Source organism: Ptychodera flava, chromosome 16 (assembly GCF_041260155.1).
Source record: "Ptychodera flava strain L36383 chromosome 16, AS_Pfla_20210202, whole genome shotgun sequence".
Lineage (NCBI taxonomy): Eukaryota > Metazoa > Hemichordata > Enteropneusta > Ptychoderidae > Ptychodera > Ptychodera flava.
The window spans coordinates 13,756,711-13,779,941 of NC_091943.1; the positions used below are offsets into that span (position 1 = coordinate 13,756,711).

At 37.9% G+C, this 23,231-nt stretch overlaps 1 protein-coding gene across 1 annotated transcript in view; it reads left to right on the forward strand.

Annotated features, from left to right (window-relative positions):
* The first annotated feature begins 689 nt into the window (after positions 1-689).
* Positions 690-23,231, forward strand: part of LOC139114066 (neuropeptide Y receptor type 1-like) — a 41,742-nt gene continuing 19,200 nt past the window's right edge. Inside the window, exon 1 of the mRNA XM_070675569.1 lies at positions 690-849. The gene's annotated coding sequence lies outside the window, so the exon portion shown is untranslated. The remainder of the gene's footprint in view (positions 850-23,231) is intronic.

Sequence of the window (23,231 nt, forward strand, 5' to 3'; positions counted from 1 at the left end):
TTTGAGAATAACGCAAAAATGAATGTTAGAAGACTATAAGCATAAATTCCTAAACGTTCTGCATTCGACGGGAGGGTTCTGTAATCTAGATAGCTATGTTTACATTGCTCATCTCATGTGATTTGTGCTTACCTTTATAGGTATGAGAAGGTATCCGTTTAGTTTTTGATATATTTACACTTTTGAACGGTTTTGTGACGTTTTGTTTAATATTCACCATTAATATAATCCAAATCATTACCATGTTTACAAGACTGATTCCCAATTTCAGTTGAACGAATTTTCAAGTCCCCTTTTGTATTCTCAATAGCGTCAAGCCATCCCTCAATTCTCCCACCCCTCCAGAGGTATTTGTTAACGCCGCCTTTTGGTGTTCCGAGAGATGTGGAGAAATTGTCACGCATGATATATTACACTGCAGTGGAAACGTACGTCATAAAGTTCATCAACAAAAGCCTGTTTACTCAATCATTGCCAAATATTTATGCGCTTGGTGGAATAAAAGTAGTCCTAAAATTTTACGTTTTAGCTTGTTTCTTGTAAAATAACGTGGCATTGTCTAAAATTAGTTAGTTTTTGCCCAATATCACCTGTTCATCAAAATAAACTACTTTTGCGCTGTGAAGAAACCAAACGAAGTCGAAGTTTAGACGTACCATAAAGGATATTGAAATTTGATCATATTATATATTAAAATCCAGAACTAGCACTAGCGCAAGTCCTCCTACCAGGCAGACACCCACTTGATGCACACGTAGGGAGACATCATAATCATTTTGCGTAGTCCACGCTCTGCCTATACTAAACCGACTTATACCGTTTCAACACGGAGTATTCTGATACTTGAAGGTAAGAGAGCGTCCGATGTATTGTATCTTTTGAATGGCATTTTGTATATGGTAGACTAACCAGTCGTTGAGGGAATACGTACCATTGGTTGCATATTGAGACGTCGACGACTGTTATCAGTCTACTCTTTTTTAATCAATATTGTAGAACGATATTCTGTCAATTCCGAAATTTTGATTACATCGTATTAGAACTACTGTTGACATGCCCGCAGGGAGGGGATTTGCAAACTTTAAGTAACGTGGCGGGTCGAAGCTTTGCCTCTTCAAGAGGGGCCTTCTTCTCGACAAACTCCCTCAATTAATTATTTGCGTTGGCGTCTGAATCGCTTCCGAGTCACCATTTAATTGACTGATTACTGGAAAAGTCGGTTCTCATTGGGAATTAGGGAGTGTTAAGTTATTATAGCCCGGGGGTGGACTGGCATTTTTTTCTTACACCTCAATCAAAATAATATGACTCCCTCCCCACTCAGACAAAAAGTATTGATGACAGCCCCAACTGAGAAAATGATGAAAAGCTGATGACCTCCGCACCCTATTGCTAGATAAAATATTGATATTCTGACGTTTCATTATTTTTGTGCTTTTCGTGAAAGCTACCTGTACAGTACCTGTACCTGTACTCTAACATTTGACAATTTATTTTTGTTCCGAGTATCAAACACAGTCTTTGTCTACTTCCTATGGCATTGTGAATGACCCAACATTTTGTTCATCAATGCAGCTTGTTAGTCTGTCGCGTGCATTGTTATTGTGGAATACTTAAGTATCAACACTAAAAATGAAGGACACAGTCAATGTCAGCAAGCCGAGTACTGGGGATTTCAACACTCTGTGCAATGTGCACCCAGAAGCTATTGCTGACTCCACACCCCATCCCATCCCCGCCTTTGCAGTTTTCCAATTGCAGATGACCCCATTCACTTTGCCAGCCCATCCCGGTCATAGTAACTGAACACCACCTTGCATTCCAAAGCAAACATTTATTTTATGAGATAGAACACCCACACAATTTGACGGGTAGGTTTACTATAAATGGGGATAAATGTTTTGTAAAGTCTCTTCTTATTCGATAGACCAAACAGAAGCCAAATATCTAGTCCATGAGCTGGGTCCATGAGCACAGAAATTTTGAACAAATGCTGTGCTATAATGTAGTTTTAAACTTAATTAATTTCGCTTGCGCATCAAGATATGTTTATGTAAGCTCTGTTTTCCTTATGTGTTTTCTATAGAAATATCAACAACTGACATGCCCCAGCGAGCCATTAGTGCGTTTTGTGAAATATGTAAACGCGTTCAGGAATCTCCTTGAATAAAGGTTTCTGCATTTTATTGATTACCCAACAAACATGTATTCATCAAAAGCTACTGGCCATGTGGTGATGATTTCATCACGTTTTGATCACACAGATGCGTAATAAATACAGCTACTTTATTTTAGCGTATTACTGGTGCTCGTTAAATCTTTATCGTCGATTGCATGATTTCCTCGGGGAATAGCTGATAAATGAGTAAAAATACATTACAACTACGGGGATGATTCGAAGCTGTCACAAATGTCGATGAAAAATTATGTCTAATTCTTTTGCTATTTAATTAAATTTTCATTCGTGGCAGTGTCCATGTGTGCGTTTTCAACAGGATTGTAATTTGAAACGGCGGATGACTTCGGCGGATGAATGCATCGCGTAATTACCTGGAAAGTGTGCGGAAATGGCTTTCCGTCTGATATCAGGCCAGAACACACCACGTTGTGTTTCCTTTTAAACTGCCCATGCTGATAGGCAAAGTGGGTGTTCAACCGGTCTCCAATCTTCAAATGATGTTTATTAATATTACTTGAGGATTTGCAGCCGATTGAATCACCATTTTGGGCGTGTTCTCGCTCTTCCTTTATGACTTCAATTGCTGTAGTTGGAGTGTCTTTGAAACATTTCATCAAACAGCGCATTGCCTTCGAAACATTTACGCTGACAAGAATTTTCACGGAAGGCTTTGCCGAGACTGGCAATGGGTGACTTTCCTTTAAGTCTTGGGAAAATGCTCTCGAAGGCTTAAAATCTTATGCACACTGCATCAAATATCACCTTGACGGAGAATCATCACTATTGCTTGGACCGTCGATTTGGAAATGTCTGTCATATTTCGCTGTGTGATATCTCACACAGGAAAAGGTGGACAGTGGCATTATGTCCGAAGCTCTTAATTAAAATCCTGCATTCCCGTATTCATGATAGCAAAAACGACGAAATGAATTTATAACATAAAAAAAAATCATAGCGAGAATGAAAAGTACATTCCTATTGACTTCTTGTCAGAAAATATACTGCATTCACCGTGTATTGAAGGAATAAGATTCGACGCGTTGACCATTAAAATTCATTTAATAGGCAAGTTTGAGACGAAAGTTTGTATCAATTAACTCAGCTTTGACTTTCCTCCCAACAAAGCCCATAAACAAACGTTATTGCTAAGCGTGGAGCTCTCTGTTGCTTTTGTAACGATAACAAATTAAAGAAAATGCAAATTCTTTTTGCAATTTGTTTGCAAGAGACCAGTATGCCCCAGAGCATGGACATTCTCACACAAAGTTTTGTTAAAAAAGTGAACAACTTCAAATCGAATTAAAGCTGGCAGGAGCCGTCATTTTGTGATCCTCGAAAACAATACTTACAAATAATACTTGTTTACGAACCAATATGTCACAAATGTTCCCTCTCTAGCAAGCTAACATGCTGTGAAGTCGAAATATGCATAAATATTTGTTATGTGTTTTGGCTATTCATGAACCTACATCTTGCCAACAACATCCCTCGAGTAATAATAAAAGAGGCCTTGAAGTAGATATGTAAATAATAAATGAGGTTTTTGTCAATTCATGTCGCGCAGTTATAAAATATTCCGTTCCAACACTTCGTAGTACCCAACCAGCCAATGATTCAGGTAAAGTAAAAAACGTTATGCTGTTTCTCTTTAAAATATCGATTCCTAATAATTTTTTGTACAACCCCAGATGGCAGTAATCCGATCGAAATGTTGTAAACCTTTGAACACTTGTTTTGGTTGGATACCTATATACAGAATTCCAAATCATGTTGCATATTGGTTCTTGAGAAGAAAATTTCGAAATACTTTATGGCATATTTAATAATTTCTCAGTAAGTCAAATTGGAATGCAATGGCGCGCACCCGATCAAAATGCCATTGGCAAAGGTCTATTATTCATCCTCACCAGTTCGGATAATTTTTTGCACAATCCAGATGGTAGTCAATTGATCGAAATGTCATAAGCAACCTTGAAGAGTTTTGTTTAGAAAGCTTTAAAAATCCAAATCATGCGGTAGATTGGTTCTTGACAAGACAATTTAAAACACTTTATGGTATATTTATTAATTTTTGATAATTCCATTGGGGCCACCATAGAGGGCAGATGATCAAAACGTCATAAGCGACTGTGCATTATTAGCCATTCTGACGAGTTTTTAGAACAAAATGTAGACGAATATGTCAACCGATGAAAATGCCGTCAGCAAATTTAAAAGACATCACTTGTACACGAAATGCCAAATGAAATTGCAGATTAGTTCTTGAGAAGATTTTACTTTATGCCTTTTAACCATTTTTTTGTAAAGTCCAATATAGTTGCCATAGCTGTTGACTAATTAAAATGCCATGTTATAGGGTTTGGAAGACATCTGTTTGGTGAGCTTCCACTAAAATTCAAACGGGCTAAAAGTTTACTTTGTGTTATGAGACGTTTTTTTCCAAATTTTTGCAATGACCTTTGGCAGCCTATGACTTAATTTTGCAACTGCAACTAATACGGCTTTGGTATTAAATGACATTAGGAGTGTCTTTTCCATGATTGACACACCTCATTGTGTGAATAGCTAATTGTCATGCTAACCAAAAGGAAGGGGACCATTTCTTGTTCAACATGTAGAGTACAGGACCTTTATTTGTTTAAACATTTGAAGATAACCTTTGGTGACCTTTAACCTGCTGTGAGGTATTTCAGCCATTAGAACTTGCAAACCTTGTATATTTTCTTTTACAAACGAAAATCACACCTCCAAATGCATGTTATGCTGCAAGCACTTCATTTCACTGCTTTGCACTTCTGCTGTCAATTCTTTTGGCCTAATTAACACTGCTTGCAGCTTAAATGTAACTGGATTCTATTATTATTATTATTATTATTATATTATTATTATTATTATTGTTATTGTTATTATTATTATTATTATTGTACTTGGGCCTCAGCCCAAGTACATTTGTTTTCATTCCGTGGGAAAAAACTCTGTAAGGTATAACCATTTCTGGCTGAGACCAGGGAGGGCAAAATGTCTTGGCTTCATCTTTCTTGGCATAATAAATGGCGTAATGATGCTAACTTAATGGAAGTGCTGCTCTCAGCCAGTCATGAATAAGTGAGATGTGAATATAAATGCTTCTCTATCTGAGTTTTTGCACAAAATCTTCTGAATATAATCAAAATGTGCATCGAAATGCAACAATTAATGCACCCTCCGTTTCCTAAGCGATGGCACGACCCTTGCTACACCCACTGGACGAGCCAAAGTGGGAGGGGTAATTTCAGTTTGGTCGAACAGGAGGGCTCGAGACCAGAATTTAACATTTAAACTTGAAACATGTTTAATCACTGACAAGATGTGGACTAGTGTTAATCAAACTGAAAGTTTGAAAAGGAAAGGTTTTTATCCCGGACACAATGAAAAACATTACGACTGGAAACTGTACCCCCAGTTGAGAATAGTAATGCCCACAGCGATGGAGAACACTTATCCTTGAGCTGAGAAAACCAGACCATCATTTCGAAATAGAGCTGCAGATTCGAGAAGCTCGTTCAAAATAGCTAGGTACACCCCATAAAGGGGTGGTTTCGAGTTTTGAGGGCAAATTTCGCCTCCATAATATAGAAATCGTACGTTTGTTTTTCCAGGAGAACACACCATTTGACACAAAATTTGCATGTAAAGGGGTCGCCAGTAAGTACGTGGTCAAATCTGGCATAAGAAACAATATGAAATGTGGGTAAAGCCAGTCCAAAATAAACTGATTTGAACTTTTGTGTTTTGTAATTTATACCACTGCAGTAACATTACCTTTTTTTGACAACATCACACAATGTAATACGTTTTGAAACTGAATACTCCGACGTATTCTGTGTCTCCTTTGCTAAAAAATACGGTATGCCGATTACCATGTAAGGAGATGATGACGTCAAGACAGATTTGTAGTGCGTTTGGTCCTGGATGGTGCCTGAAGTTTTGTCGAGGTAGCTTGTGTATTTGTTTCCTAAATGGGAGAGATTAGGGTCGATCTAAATGAAGGCCGAAGAATGTTATGATACTCTAAGCGAGCTGAACTCTAACGCGAATGGTTGGATAATTTGGAGGATGTCTTGAACCGGGGTCTAGAATGATCTCGTCTCATTAAGATTATTGGCGGTCAGTATTGAATTTCAACTGCGTCACAAGTTTGCGAAATGAGTATTCCGTCGAACGGTCAACGAACGATGTTTTAGAAATCTGGAGACATGGCACATCGCATTTTTATTTTAGTATTTTATATTTTACAAAAGATTTAAGAAGCAATGATTTTGTCGAAAATTCTGAAAAAAATATAGGAAGATTTGATCGCGAACACATTTTCACTTGGGGTCAACTAGCCCTGCGTACGATGCTGTGTGTTCCGCTACAGCTAATCGTCCCGCTCACCACAGCCCTGCAAAGACCCGTACGTAGGGTCGGTGACTTCAAATCCATTTTGGGACTTCACGTAAAAAGCCAAATTACTGCCGAAATTCAGCGTTCTTGGGCCCAAGTCGTATCCCAGCCTACCTCAGCTACTCGATCGCTTCCAAAAATGACAGTCTTTTATTCACTTCTCGTAAATAACCGTCGATGTCGGCAACTCTCTCGCTAGCCCTGCGTACGATGCTGTGTGTTAGCTGTAGCACATAGCATCGTACGCAGGGCTAGGGGTCAACCGGATGCGCTATTTTGCGGGTTGCGGGCATGAAAAAATGTGTGTTTTTTGATATCATTTTCGCCCTTCTCACACTTCAGATTAGTTCAACCGCCGATAAAAGCACAATTTTCGAAATCGTTTTCAACGCCGTTTCAAATAATTTTATTGTGGTGAACACGATTATAGTCCTAGGAAACTTTTCAAAGTCACGCTGAATAAATGCTTGAAGGGGGCATACCGGCATGGAGCGACTATCATACTGCAGGTGCAAGTCATACGTTCATGATATTAGGAGATAAATTATTGAGAGCTGCAGAACACAAACTCATCCAAAAATATTCCTATTAGATCGATTCCTGAAAATAAGGCAACGCACCGGCGTGTTTTTCCCACTGAAATTCTCGCGTAAAATGTCAGCAGAATGTCGTTCTCTGAGGTCGCGACCTCGCTTGAACCGAAACGGCAAAGTAAACTAAGTCCTTTGTTGTACGTCTTTTTCTTTTTAAAGATTTCATGAAAAATACACGGCATTTACAATACACATCACTTCTACGCTTTTTTAAGTCAAATCTTTCCTTATGCATTGCATTTAACTAGGCATTGTTTAATTTTCTGTATGAGTTGCCCTGGAACCGAATTGTGAATGGATGCATTACAAAGAATTTACTTCCTATGGCCTGATACTAGAAATGTAACAATTTTCATTCCGCGATAAGTGGCGACATTTCCGAGGCGCGATTTTTTTTGTCAGTCTGGTATTAGGCCAGAGAAAAAAAAAATCTTGTTCATCGGATTTTTTGGACCAAGTCCCAGGAGCGGCGAGCGAAAATTTTTTTTTTTTTTTTTTTTTTAGGCCGAAGGTAAACGCGATTCTTTGGCATTTTTGCACAGATGCAGACAAGGCAAGATAATTGTTTCCCTTTTTACCAGAAATATCTCAGACAAGAAACACTGATACTGGTAACTGAATTCAATAGGCCTACTATATTTCCCAACAATAACATAGGCCATTACATTCACAGTTAGTGTTTGCACAACATATTCTGAGCATTTCAACATTCTCTCAGAATAAAACTGAAATGTACAGCAAATCACTGAAATTCAACAATTCAGTATTGTCCTTTAATATTGTCCTGGTGGGACCTAGCATCTGAGTTTTTTCATTTTACTTTGACCCCATGTTTTGGCCTCTTTACCACTGTCTATATATACACATTTTACATAATGGTCTAACAACACTGTATTGTGATCGGAGTGAAGTTATATAGTCATCCAAAGTCACTTGGTGGGCTATTCAGCTCTGGGACTATTCAACCCATAGACGAGTGTACAGAAGCGAGAAACACCTCAAGTTGGGGTGTTTCTCGCTTCTGTACACTCGTCTATGGGTAGAATAGTGTTAAGTTTTGGACATGTTGTTCTTTCATCTGAAATGTACCATACCACACTCTCTGTCAGTGTATGTTGAGTAATAAAGGATTGATTGATTGATTGAATTATAGCCCACCAAGTGACTGTGAGTCATCATTCAGATCGTACTTTAACATCGACGCAACCATGTGTTTTGTCATTGCCGTAAATTTTTATACTTTCGATGCAATTTTCATTCAATCGGATGCACCGTCCATCTGCTGTCACGATGTTGTTGGACAAATCGCCGAACGTAATATCAGGACAAACACTGCACTGAACAGCGTCTCTGGAACTAACTGTTGGCCATCACGTCGAATGTTGGCGATCAAATTAATACTCATGTGACGTGTACTAACCTTTACAAAACGAGCAAATTTCTGGCCAAATCGACCCACTTTGCGTCGTGATTCGCCAAATTCAGACGTAACAACAACGTGTTGGCGGACAACTAAGTCCGAACACGAATGAAGTCTCATTCAAAATCCCGTGCCCGCGAAAACCCGACACAGTGTAGGGCGCCACCATCGGCAGTACAAAAAATATTTGTAATGCGGAAGTACGAATTTGCCGCGATCGAAAAAAAAAAAATTTCCAAATATGCCAAAATAGAAGCGGCGATTCCGATGAACAATTAATTTTTTCTTCCTGGCCTTACGTATATTTCTCACTCACATCCATGGCAAGAAAGAAAATTGATTCAGATCCCTAATTATTTGTAATGGCCAGGCAGCTCGGAATAAATAAATTGGTCCTCGGAATCGCCGCTTTTAGTTTAGCAGATTTTGATTTTTTTCAGAAACATAACGTATTTTCACCCATTTGGTTTGGTCTGTTATAGCATCTTTAGTCCAAAAAATCAAGTTTACAGCATTGATATTTTCAACAGCCTTCAAATATACAGTATTACGTTAAAATACACCATATGGTAGTGTTTCATTAATTTTAACCATCTTGACCTGATGGTGAAATATGGACTTCGCAGGAAAAGGGATACTGTACGATAGACCTGATCATCATTATTTATAATAGACACATTCTAAAGGTTTTATTTCTTATATACTAAATGCCATATTACATATATTAGAAATCTAGCCATAATTCTAAAACCCGTAGCCCGCAACCCGCACTTTAGCAGATACTGGGGTCAACATGGGGTCGCAGCCATGTTGCCTCAAAACTTATTTCTGTCTGCACTCAAAACTCAAAAATGTCGGATATGAACCTGAAAAATCGATGCAATTTCGTCAAAATTCGGCGAAATTTCAGCCTATAGACAACATTTCATCTAGGTAAGGTAAATTACTGAAATTTGATCGACAAATAATCCTGAGCTTGAACGTGACAGCTCGCCTTCTCCGGGAAGTCAAGCATCCAGCTGCCCATACACAGTTGCCCATATGGCCAGGTGTATGAGATTGTTTTCAAGCGAGCGAGCCAATAGAGCTAGAGGTCTGATTTTTGGTATATAGGAATAACTTAGCAATACAATTATTTTGACAAAATGTCACGTGACCTCAATGACCTTTGACCTCAAATAGATATATTTGTCCACAACTCAGTAACCACAAGTGCTACACCCTTCATATTTGGTATGATGGGACACCTTATGACACCACATATTGTACCTTATTAATTATGCGCATATCTAATTCTGAGCAAGCCAATAGAGCTGGATGTCCTATTTTTTGTATATAGGGATAACTATAGGGTAGAAATCTAAATATGCCCATCTAAATATGAGACATCTACCATCGAGAACAAAAGAAATTTGCTGTAATTTGAATATTTAAGGAGTTTAAGCAATTTTCACTATAAATAAAGAACCCCTGCCTCAAACTCCACAAAAGTTGCTGGACATATTTTGCCGTTGTCATGCCATTGCTTCGGTTAATAACCAGTTAATCAAATGCCTAATTGACAGGAGGAAATTCAAGACCATATTTGAATAGTAGTATATATTGTCCTCAAAATTACTCTATCACGGCCCAAGTACTCATTGCCTTCAGCAATACAGCCTTGTTATTATTATTATTATTATTATTATTATTATTACAAGTGATATTATAGTGGACATTACATTTGATTTTTCAGCCCTAGGTGCTGCTGTTCTTAAATATTTGGAGCAATCAAAGTTCTTTTAGTGGTGTTTACGGAAAACTTATATTCCTTGACACCAAATAGTTGCCATGGAAACAGGCTTATAAAGTGCATCACAACCCATATAAAATTTTTCTGAAAGTTTTGTTACATTCTTAATCATTTCGCATGACATTTGACAAAAGAAGATATTTTGAACTCCAAAGTGGTTGCCATGGAAACATGAGGCATGAAAACGGATATCATTTTTGTTCGTTTCTCCCCAAAATACCCCTCTGATGAAATGTATTATCATTATCATTATTATTATTATTATTATATTATTATTATTATTATTATTATTATTATTATTTTATTATTATTATTATTATTATTATTATTACAAGTTTAGGGGCTATAAGTATTATATAGAAATCTATAACAGTTCATTGAAGCTGTGGGAATTCTGAAAAAGAGGTGTTCGAATGCAGGCACATCGTGGCAGTCGTGGGCGCGCACAAAACAAGGCACAGCGACTGTGGAGTCTATGCCAGTGTATTTGAATTTGCTGCAAATATACCTTCACGCATGCGCACTCGGTTGCCAGTGTAGTCTACCAATATGAGCATGCGCAATTGAGTTTACCTGCGCGTGAATGTGTAGTCTGTACACTACACGTCTGGTGCTATAAAATTGTCGTTTAGCTTTGCATGTTGACAGAAACTGGAATTACTGCAGAGAATACTTTTCAGGACATCACAAGTGAGTCCCTAAGGTAACAAGTAGGACGTTTAGGAAATCCTTTCAGAAAGTTCACACCGCCTGTGTCCATTATGTGGAGTATAAGCTTATTCTTGACCGCGGACATCCGGGAACTTGCGGGTTTTCACGTCATTTTTGCGTCACACTGCCGTGAGAACAAAATATTGAAGTGTGAATTTTTCAATTTTTACACCAGTATTCAAAGTTTCAACATTATGTCAATGATAAACACTCAGTTCTGTCCTTTGTCACATAATTTCTGCATTGTTCACTGTCCGGTATAGCCAAATCCCAATTCACCTCACTCGCGTGCGTGAGGTTAAAGTGACGTCACTCCGCGGTCAAGAATACGTACCTGGAGCGATGGTATGCAGTAATTATACTGTACATATTGCCAGATAATATGCGATGGAATTTTGCGTTTCACGTCGTTCAATCATTCAGATGGAAATGTCGGCCTTCTCCAAACTTTGAAAAAATCAGGGTGACAGACTTTGGAATGCTAACTCTTGTATAACAATGACGTAATTTAATGAGAAGACATTTGTATTCGAGCTCGGCAACATTTTTTGATTTGAGAATTCTCATCATGGCGGATTCACTGAAACAGTGAGTATTCAACAACTTTTTCCTATGTCCATGTAGCACTTGTGCAAAAATAAGCGAGTCCACAGGCCTTTGGCGAATCAATAAATGAGTTTTTCACCAAGCTGAAAGGTTGAAAGATGCGTCTGTCACTTTGGGACGAGCTAGATAAATGCAGTCAAACCCAGCTGGGCACAAAATTTGCCATAATGTGACTTGTTTCTGGAGATTACGAAGACGACCGGCCGTGCGGTGGAACTTTGCAACAAAGTTTCCATATCTGAACTGACGTACTTGAATGACAGGCACAGGAAACGATGGCCAATAAAAACGCATTCTCGTTGCATTTTGATAATAATGTATCAATCACAATGACACAGGAATTATGCCTCCTCCCAACAGATGGCCTATTTTTAGCCCTGCTACAGTATGTCTTAGTGCTGAAAAGGCCATGTTGTTGTCATGTTGTTTTGGCGACTTTTAAAATTTGCATACTACTGTGAGAGTGAAACGGGTTGCTAATAGTTCACAAAGCTTTTGAGTCCCACTGTCGTCCATTATACCTGTTTCCTCAGGTATTAAAGGTGTGCAAGTATACACAACAAAAGACTAGAGAATTCACTTCATGGACAGAATCTTGTAAAATAGCCTTTTCTTGTCTGGTTAACGAAAAAAGATACCCCTGATCTAAAATATGCATTGTTTTAAATAAAAAAACTGTGGTTACCTAAATTGTTACCATGGCAACATGAAACAAAAATGAACATGGAGTTCATGCTGTGATAAATACACTTAGGAGAGCATTTGCATAGTAACTGGTATTACTTTTAATGGAATTTGGAAAAACTTTGAAATTTTAAAATGCAAATAGGTTACTATGGAAACACAGGGCAGTAAAAATGGATATTATGTTTTGTCTTTCTAACCCAAAATAACCCTTTGGTATAATATTTCTGTTGATTACTGGATTTTTACACTGGATATTTGGTCTTTCTAACCCAAAATATCCCTTTGATATAACATATTCTGTTGGTTACTGGATTTTAGGTGGAATCTTTGAAAAACTGGTAATTTTTACTCCTGAATGGTTGCCATGGAAACATCTCACATTAAAATGAGTGTCATTTTTTGGTGTGCTAACCAGAAAAACCCTTATTATCATTTTTTTACATCAATCAATAGTTCTTTAATAGGAATTAGGGAAAAAGTAACATTTTCAATCCCAAAATAGTTACCATGGCAACTCGAAACATTAAGATAAATCTGGTTTTTCTATTCTCTGACCCGAACTCCCCAACTAGGTTATTTTCATATCAATCAAAGTAACTTTTCATTGGATATTAGAAAAACTGAAATTTTCAACCCCTAAAATGGTTATCATGGAAACACGGGACAGTAAAATCGATATCATTTTTGGTCTTTTCGACCCAAAATACCCTTGTGGTGAAAATTTCACGGAAATTGAAGCTATTATTATTCGCGTTATTATTTCTATATAATACTAATATTAATTGGGCCGCGTCAAGCAAAAACACCCCTGATGTCAAAATTTTCAGATTTTGAGTTTTTACTAAATTTTGATTCTGGACCATTAGTAGTTTGTACTCCTAAAACAGATTGGCTCAATTATCCTATAAGTATGGATTAGAGGTCTCTTTTGTTTGACCTTTGACCCACTCATGATATGGATGGGACTGCTCATTGCATAAAATAACACGAAATCACATGGATGGAAAAAAATCACTCAATGAAAATAATAATAAAAAGTAACCAGCCAAACTAAAAGAAAACGATGTAAATTGTAGTATACAAGATATTTTGGTATTGGATTGCACCATTATTTGATAGGGGTGCTGGTATCAGCTTTAGTGTAGGATGATGCGACTGAATACTAAGGGTCTCACATTTTTAATTTTTGGATGTGTCAACGTAATAGATTCATACAGTAATGCAAAATTTTAATTCAATATGACAAATTTTCATAAGTGTTAACATTTTTATGTTGTTTTAGATAAGATTACGTGCTCCCATCATAATTACTTGTATATGACCTTTGACCTTCATAACCAATATAATGGCATATTGTATATTAAAATACATCTAAGCAATATTAAATAATTAATGAAAGCTTTCTCCAAGTTTCAAACATTTTGGGGTGTATGAATAAATACTAATTAAAGACAATACGGATCACTACATTTTCAAAAAGGGGGGGGGCGGGGTAGCCAATGAAATTAAAGAGGTAAAACACCTACAACATACACTTGCTACACAAAAATCATACTTAACAACACATTTTCAATCACTTCAACAAGAATAAAGATCTTCACAAACAAATACTTTCTGTAAAATAAATCTGTAATTTTATTGCTGTCCTGTTAACACAAAATTCATGGACATATATTCCTATATCTTTACAAAGTGGTAACCACAATGAGATCATGACCTCAAAAACTATAGAGTTCTTTCTTAAATTTCTTGACAAAAGATGCACATTCATTATTGAACATTCCTTAAGCAGGTGTCAAGATACACTTTTCTGCTAAGCAGATAAATGTTATGTGTTACATGTGCAGATCCACAAGATTAAAATAGTGCTCTCAGGAATTGCTTAAATATAAATAACTGATTGAAAATATTCTGCCTTATGTGATAGGACTGTTGAATGAGATAGATTTGAGATATCCTACAAAGAGCTGGAGATGAAATGAAGATATTTTACCCAGTGTGAGGGTCTGACATGTTTGAGATGAAATAAAGTCAGGGTCAGCTATGTGTGAGATGAAATGAAGATATTTTTCTCAGTGTCAGGGGGCTGCTATGTGTGAGATATGAAATGAAGATATTTGAGGACAGTACATGGGAGTTGATATGAAAATTTTCCATCAAGGCTATGAAACAATTCAATAATATCACAGATGTAGTTCAAAGGAACATTTTACAGAGTGGGGTCAAGTCAAGTGTGATATGAAAATATTTGACCGAGTGTTAGGGGCTGCCATATGTGAGATGAAATGAAGATATTTTACCTCATGTGAGGGTCAAGTGTGAGAAGAAATGAAAATATTTGACCAAGTGTGAGGAGCTGCCATGTGTGAGATGAAATGAAGATATTTTACCCAGTGTGAGGGTCTGGCATGTGTGAGATGAAATGAAGATATTTTACCCAGTGTGAGGGTCTGGCATGTGTGAGATGAAATGAAGATATTTTACCCAGTGTGAGGGTCTGGCATGTGTGAGATGAAATGAAGATATTTTACCCAGTGTGAGGAGCTGCCATGTGTGAGATGAAATGAAGATATTTTACCCAGTGTGAGGGTCTGGCATGTGTGAGATGAAATGAAGATATTTTACCCACTGTGGGGGTCTGCCATGTGTGAGATGAAATGAAGATATTTTACCCAGTGTGGGGGTCTGCCATGTGTGAGATGAAATGAAGATATTTTACCCAGTGTGAGGGTCTGGCATGGGTGAGATGAAATGAAGATATTTTACCCAGTGTGAGGGTCTGGCATGGGTGAGATGAAATGAAGATATTTTACCCAGTGTGAGGGTCTGCCATGTGTGAGATGAAATGAAGATATTTTACCCAGTGTGGGGGTCTGCCATGTGTGAGATGAAATGAAGATATTTTACCCAGTGTGAGGGTCTGGCATGTGTGAGATGAAATGAAGATATTTTACCAGTGTGAGGGTCTGGCATGGGTGAGATGAAATAAAGATATTTTACACAGTGTGAGGGTCTGCCATGTGTGAGATGAAATGAAGATATTTTACCCAGTGTGGGGGTCTGCCATGTGTGAGATGAAATGAAGATATTTTACCCAGTGTGAGGGTGTGACATGTGTGAGATGAAATGAAGATATTTTACCCAGTGTGAGGGTCTGCCATGTGTGAGATGAAATGAAGATATTTTACCCAGTGTGAGGGTCTGGCATGGGTGAGATGAAATGAAGATATTTTACCCAGTGTGGGGGTCTGCCATGTGTGAGATGAAATGAAGATATTTTACCCAGTGTGAGGGTCTGCCATGTGTGAGATGAAATGAAGATATATTACCTAGTGTGAGGGTCTGGCATGGGTGAGATGAAATGAAGATATTTGAGGACAGTACATGGGAGTTGATATGAAAATTTTCCATCAAGGCTATGAAACAATTCAATAATATCACTGATGTAGTTCAAAGGAACATTTTACAGAGTGGGGTCAAGTCAATAAAGGAAATGCATTCTATTTAGAGGGGACATCATGTGACATAGATGTGATATCTTCACTCTCTTCCAGTATTACTATAAATGACTGATTACTGGAAGTTGTTAAACACAGAACTTTGATTTGAAACTTTCCTTGAATGGTGGCCTTACAAATGGAAGTATGTGATCATGTAAATCTTTCTTTCTTGCTGCACTCAAACCAGCTGATGGTAATCTATCAGGGAGACAATCATCAGGTGGAGGCCATGATTTACCAGGAAGGAGCAAACTAATTCTTTCTTCCTCATCATGGCACTTTTCTTTACATACATTGCCCCAGCATCGGCCTTTACAAATCTAAAATGGTGATACTTTCTGATACCTTTGAGTGGGCGCATAAATGAAGATAAATAACTATCCCATGAAAACCACTGAACAATTTCCTCACAAGTTGCAGAATGACTATGCATTTGTACCTTGTTGACCCGAGCACTAGCATTAACAAGATCACCTAGCTGGTCAGGTAAGTCAACATCTGACCTACGATATAGTTGACGCATCTTGCCAAAACATGCATCACAAATGCATTTTGTATGACCAGGCTCCATAAAATGTAAACTTATTTCTTCATGTAAGCCCTTAGCACATCTATAACAAAAATAATGGATCATGCTCTTATTCTTATTTTGTCCCCCACAGTTGTCTGCATGAAGTTTACATTCCATCTCACCTAAACTGTAATGGCTGAAAAAGTGGTCTAACATGCTGATCACATTATTTGGTCCATGACTCTTTTTCCCATCAACTGAAATTGAATCTGTCTCATCAAATAAATAATTGATCTGAAACTTAAGGGCTTCATTGCACACTCCAAAACAGTGTACTTTCAAAGGTGACAAAAAATACAATGGACTTACTTGTCTAGTTTGATGAGGAAGAAGAAAACTTTGAGCAAAATCAAAAGTATAATGGACATCAAATAAATCATTAGAACAAGGCTCAGAACCAATTTCAACACCAGATGCTGCACTGACCTCTACTGATGACTTACTGACACATTCATTGTAAAATTCTCTTCTAGCTTTTGCACAGCAAACATGGTCATTGTATTCTGAAGTCAGGGTTAACTTTTCTTCCTCACTTACAGCATACATAATTTTTTGTCTGAACTTTTCACACTTAGAACAAACATCTGTACGAATATTCATCTTTTGGATATGCGGAGCACAGGAGCTCCATACACCTTTGAATGTTGTCAAGCCAACGCACTTCTTACTAGTACTACAAGCTTTACAAGAGTGAACATACTGCATATAAAAGTCCTCTTTTCGTAAACTTGATGGCAGGTAAATTGGTGGGACACCGTCACGACCACGAGGTGCAGCTGGCATGGGGATACCATTCTCCTGCGCATATTGCTCCAGGAATTTTTATAACATCAGCAATAACCTGAAAATTCAAAATATAATTTTAAATATGTTAAAATCAATGAAATAGTAAATGTTGCCTTAGTCTGTAAAAATATATCAGAACTTTGTAAATAACTATAAGAAGTAAAAATTATTGTAGTTTATTAGCTTTACATACAGAGAAAATATTCTTTTGAATATTTTTAAAGTCAACGCTGTCAAATTATACACAATACTAATCAATGATGCCAAAATATTTTTCATTCTTTTCATTTTCTGTTTTTTTTAATGATTATAAAATTCTAAATTACTGCAATGATTGCATGCACTCATTAATAATTTTCAAAATAGCTACAGTAACATGAATGAACAACATGAATTCATAATACACTGGAGAGCACACAAATAATTTGTTTAGATCACTCACCTCAAATGAATAAGCATTATGAGCTTTCTTCCCCTCTCTTGGAAGAACTCCCTTATCCTTGTAATGGGCCTTTAGGTTTTTAAAGGACTGAGAACCTGAAAAGAAAATGGAAAATGAGACAAGGTGATTTACCTTATCTGAAAATTCTCAGCACAACATAGACAGCTCCCACCTACTCCCCCCTCCTAACTAATGCTGACGTCCGTCCCACCATTTTTATACAAAATACAAGGCATCATTGTTGATACATCACGGTACGTCTGAGTAATAATTGGCAAAACTTCAGCTGACCTCTATGAAATCAGATAAATGCGAGTGAAAATTTGATAGAAACGGCGATATCATATAAATACATTTTTAAAAGTCGTTGAAATACATGTATATCGGTAACACTCTTCTGTGCATTGTCGACATCTCCGAAGGAAACGATCCGGGTGTACACTAGGATTCGTAGGAATGAAAAGTCGCCCATGACAAGACATTTGACAATAAAAATTTCACGTGAACTTGAGCATGCGTTTTTCGTTATCGCATTGGAAAGTCATCCGATTACGATTAGCGTAAATACAAACTAAAGCGGTTCAGGAGGTTGCATTTACGTATGAATAAATTTACTTTTATGATGAGGACATTGAGAAAAACTTACCGACGAAATGAACAAATCGGAAAGCTTTTTCACAAATTTCTTGGCCATCAAACGTGTAACGGAAGCGTTGACACGACCTCTTCTCCCCTCTAGCAGTGTCTCCAGACACCTCCATAGACTGAAGCTTGGCAAGCAACAGAATGTCCTTTTCCTGCCGCGAAAATTCAGCGAGATCGAGACGGTACCCATGAACACGATCGAAGTCCAGCCGTTGATAGCATTTGCGGTTACATCCGCAGCCAGCCTCCATTATGCGACGAGCTGTAGCTTCATCCAGGGGATCAAGGGTGTCTGCATTTTCAGGACCACTTTCGTTCGCCATTGTCTGGGAACGGCTCGATGTTGACGCTACGAAATCCCTTGAGCGTTGACTAATCTCACCCTGGGTTAGCTGGCGAAAGCCTTCTTCGTCATCAACATCGTCGACAGTTTGGCCGGACTCCGAGTGACTGGGGACCGCGGTTGGATGGCTGACAACTGGTTCGTGTTCTGGAACTACTTCGAATTCGGGCGTGTTCTCGATCACCTAAAACGTCATTTCGACGATCAAGCAATAAATTGACCAATTCTTGGTCCAATCCGGACATATTACCGGATGAGCTTGCAGACATACTTGGAAAAAAACACAAGTTTGCGGACGTAGTCGACACACTGACTTGGCTTTGCGAGTCAATGATATGTAGCAGCCGATCTGTTGTAAGGCGGGAAACCACGTTCCGCGGAAACGGTTCGAGTCGTAATTTCACGCTAAATATAATTTTAACTTTATGTTGTTTTTTTGTTATTTACATCAATCTGGATATTTCTGTGGTTAAAATGTTATCTGCGATTACTTCAGAACGAAGTAAAAGCGACTTCACTTGTTTATAGTCAGCAAAATACAGTGTTTTCGATGGATCTTCAAACAAAATAGAACTACGGTGGCCCAAAACTACCTGTTCTCCGCATTCAAAGTCTGCGTCGCATTCAATTGTTTTTCTCTACATATGTCTCCGCATTCAAAGTCTGCGTCGCATTCAATTGTTTTTCTCTCACATATGTCTCCGCAGTCAAAGTCTGCGTCGCATTCAATTGTTTTTCTCTCACATAAGCTTATGTCTCCGCATTCAAAGTCTGCGTCGCAATCAAATGTTTTTCTCTCACATATGTCTCCGCATTCAAAGTCTGCGTCGCAATCAAATGTTTTTCTCTCACATATGTCTCCGCATTCAAAGTCTGCGTCGCATTCAATTGTTCTCTCCTAGATGGGCGTCGCAGTCAGTGATTTTGTCACCAACACATGAGGGCGCTGGCAAGTTTTTGTGAGCGTGACCCTCGCTCCATGACCCATAATTGCATCCGGAAAAAGTATCACTCTTTCAGTGTTCGTGATCGCGAAAAGCTCATTGATTTCGAAGGTAAGTGACAAAGTTATCCATTGTATTGTAAGCTTATGGGGTTAATGATCTAGCCACCGTCTAGCCCTGGATGTATTGGCAGTTGTGGGACGTGCTGCCGTTTTACATTCGGACGCTCATGTGGGACCCATTATGATGCGCCCATAGGCCTACTGGTGAGCAGCGTACCCCCTTGGCTAGATCATTAACCCATAAGCTTACAATACAATAAATTACTTTGTCACTTACCTTCAAAAATGAGCTTTTCGCGATCACGAACACTAAAAGAGTGATACTTTTCCGGATGCAATCATGGGTCATGGAACGAGGGTCACGCTCACAAAAACTTGCCAACGCCTTCATGTGTTGGTGACAAAATCATTGACTGCGACGACCATCCACAGGCGGCCCAATCACTATTAACAAGGTTATTATTGAGTTTTTCTCAGTTTTCTCTGTCACTGTCAGTCCCTCTCCTTTTCTTCATGCTCTGACTGATCGTAGTAAATAAAATAAATGACTATATAGCCTAACCTAGCCTCTTGACTCTTTATTTATTTTACACCCCATTACAAGGATGTTTATCTCTCATATACACATCTTGTAATTAATTAGTCAACACAACTAATTATGCTAATCCGTGGACTTATCAAGGGTTGGTCAACATTGGAAAGATAGAGATGTAAATGAAAAAGGAGTTTTAGTAACCTTTCCTATCTTTCGCGATGTTGACTAACCTATAAAATCCCTGATTATTATTATTATTACAAGTTTAGGGGCTATAAGTATTATATAGAATTCTAATAACAGTTCATTGAAGCTGTGGGAATTCTGAAAAAGAGTGTTCGAATGCAGGCCCATCGTGGCAGTCGTGGGCGCGCACAAAACATGGCACAGCGATTGTGGCGAGTCTATGCCAGTGTATTTGCTGCAAATATACCTTCACACATGCACACTCGTTTGCCAGTGTAGTCTGCCAATATGAACATGCGCAATTGAGTTCACCTGCGCGTGAATGTGTAGTCTGTACACTACGTCTCGTGCTATAATCTTGTCGTTGAGCTTTGCATGTTGACAGAACTAGAATTACTGCAGAGAATACTTTTCAGGACATCACAAGTGAGTCCCTAAGGTAACAAGTAGGACGTTTAGGAAATCCTTTCAGAAAGTTCACGCCGCCTGTGGCCATTTTGTGGAGTATAAGCTTATACGTACCTGGAGCGACAGTATACAGTATTTCTACTGTACATATTGCCAGATAATATGCGATGGAATTTTGCGTTTCACGTCGTTCAATCATTCAGATGGAAATGTCGGCCTTCTCCAAACTTTGAAAAAATCAGGGTGACAGACTTTGGAATGCTAACTCTTGTATAACAATGACGTAATTTAATGAGAAGACATTTGTATTCGAGCTCGGCAACATTTTTTGATTTGAGAACTCTCATCATGGCGGATTCACTGAAACAGTGAGTATTCAACAACTTTTTCCTATGTCCTTGTAGCATTGTGCAAAAATAAGCGAGTCCACAGGCCTTTGGCAAATCAATAAATGCGTTTTTCACCAAGCTGAAAGGTTGAAAGATGCGTCCGTCACTTTGGGACGAGCAGTCAAACCACGCCCTACGAGTATGGCGAGAGTGTCCGGCTTTGGCTACGCCGCCTACCACCTGGCTTTGGGAGGCAGCGTAGACAAAGCCGGGCACTCTCGCCATACTCGTAGGGCTACAGTCAAACCCAGCTTGGCATAGAAATTTGCCATAGTATGATTTTGTTCTGGAGACGACCGGCCGTGCGATGAAACTTTGCAACAAAGTTTCCATATCTGAACTGACGTACTTGAATGACAGGCACAGGAAACGGTTGCCAATAAAACTCACTCTCGTTGCTTTTTGATAATAATGTATCAATCACAATGACACGGAAATTATGCCTCCTCCCAACAGAAGGGCCATGGTCTATTTTTAGCCCTGCTACAGTATATCTCAGTGCTGAAAAGGCCATATTGTTGTCATGTTGTCATGGCGACTTTCAAAATTTGCATACAACTGTGAGAGTGAAACGGGTTGTTTATAGGTCACAAAACTTTTGAGTCCCACTGTCGTCCATTACACCTGTTTCCTTGGGCATTAAAGGTGTGCAAGTATATACATCAAAAGACTAGAAAATTCACTTCATGGGCAGAACCTTGTAAAATAGCCCTTTCTTGTCTGGTTAACGAAAAAAGATACCCCTGATCTAAAATATGCATGGGCTACCAGCCAGTGTCACCAGGCTACCAACTTCAGAATATGGTTGCCCAAGTGGACTACCAGGGAATAAAAGTTAATTTCGAGCCCTGGGCAATATTAAACATGAAACATTTAACTTGTAATATTTCCCCTTGTCTTGGCCTGCTGGGTTTAAAAAAATGTTTAAAGGTATACAGGGACCATGTTCAAATTTAGCCATTGCTACCATGGAAAGGGGAGATCTAGCTAATCATCAGAATCATAGAGTTAATGGGGTCACGCCAGGTCACACAAAAAATAATGCACCACTACATGGCCATAATTTTACTTTAGTTAAACAATCAGAAATAATTTGTCTTCATTATTCTTCCTGGAATTAGGCAAAGAAATCAAAATAAATTATTATAAAATGAACATTATTATACGTCGTTAATTATAAATCCATAAAATAAATAAGAACCAGTGAATTATGTTTTAAATAAAACCAAAAAAACCCTGTGCCCTACTGTTACTGCTTGTGATAAATATAATGGTACATTGGGTGATAAGGAGGATTGGGTTCGGATACTAGTAGAATTAATTTCAGCACATAAAATTAATTTGAAGGCATAAACTTAATTCGATAAATGCATAATAAGTTAGTAATATACCATATAACACTTATTTTGGATGACTGCATGAAACACAATTAAAAATGCTTGACAAATTATTTCTGGTCTATGTAAAATTAATTCTAACACACTAAAATTAACGGAAAACATAATTTTGACCAAATGGCCCCAATATACATTATCTTTATTATTCTTTCTAGAATGAAGGCAAAGAAATTACAATTATTATTATTATAATTATAGAACAAATGTTAAAAGTTGTTACTTAGAAATCCATAAAATAAATAAAAAACAGTGAATTATGTTTTAACATAGACCCTCTCGAGGGTCTATGGTTTTAAATAAAAAACTGTGGTTACCGAAATGGTTACTATGGCAACATAAAACAAAAATGAACATAGAGTTCATGCTGTTATAAATACACTTGGGAGAGCATTTGCATAGTAACTGGGATAACTTTTAATGGACTTAGGAAAAAAATTGAAATTTTAAAACGCAAATAGGTTACTATGGAAACACAGGCAGTAAAAATGGATATAATATTTTGTCTTTCTAACCAGAAATAACCCTTTGGTATAATATTTCTGTTGATTACTGGATTTTTACACTGGATATTTGGTCTTTCTAACCCAAAATATCCCTTTGATATAACACA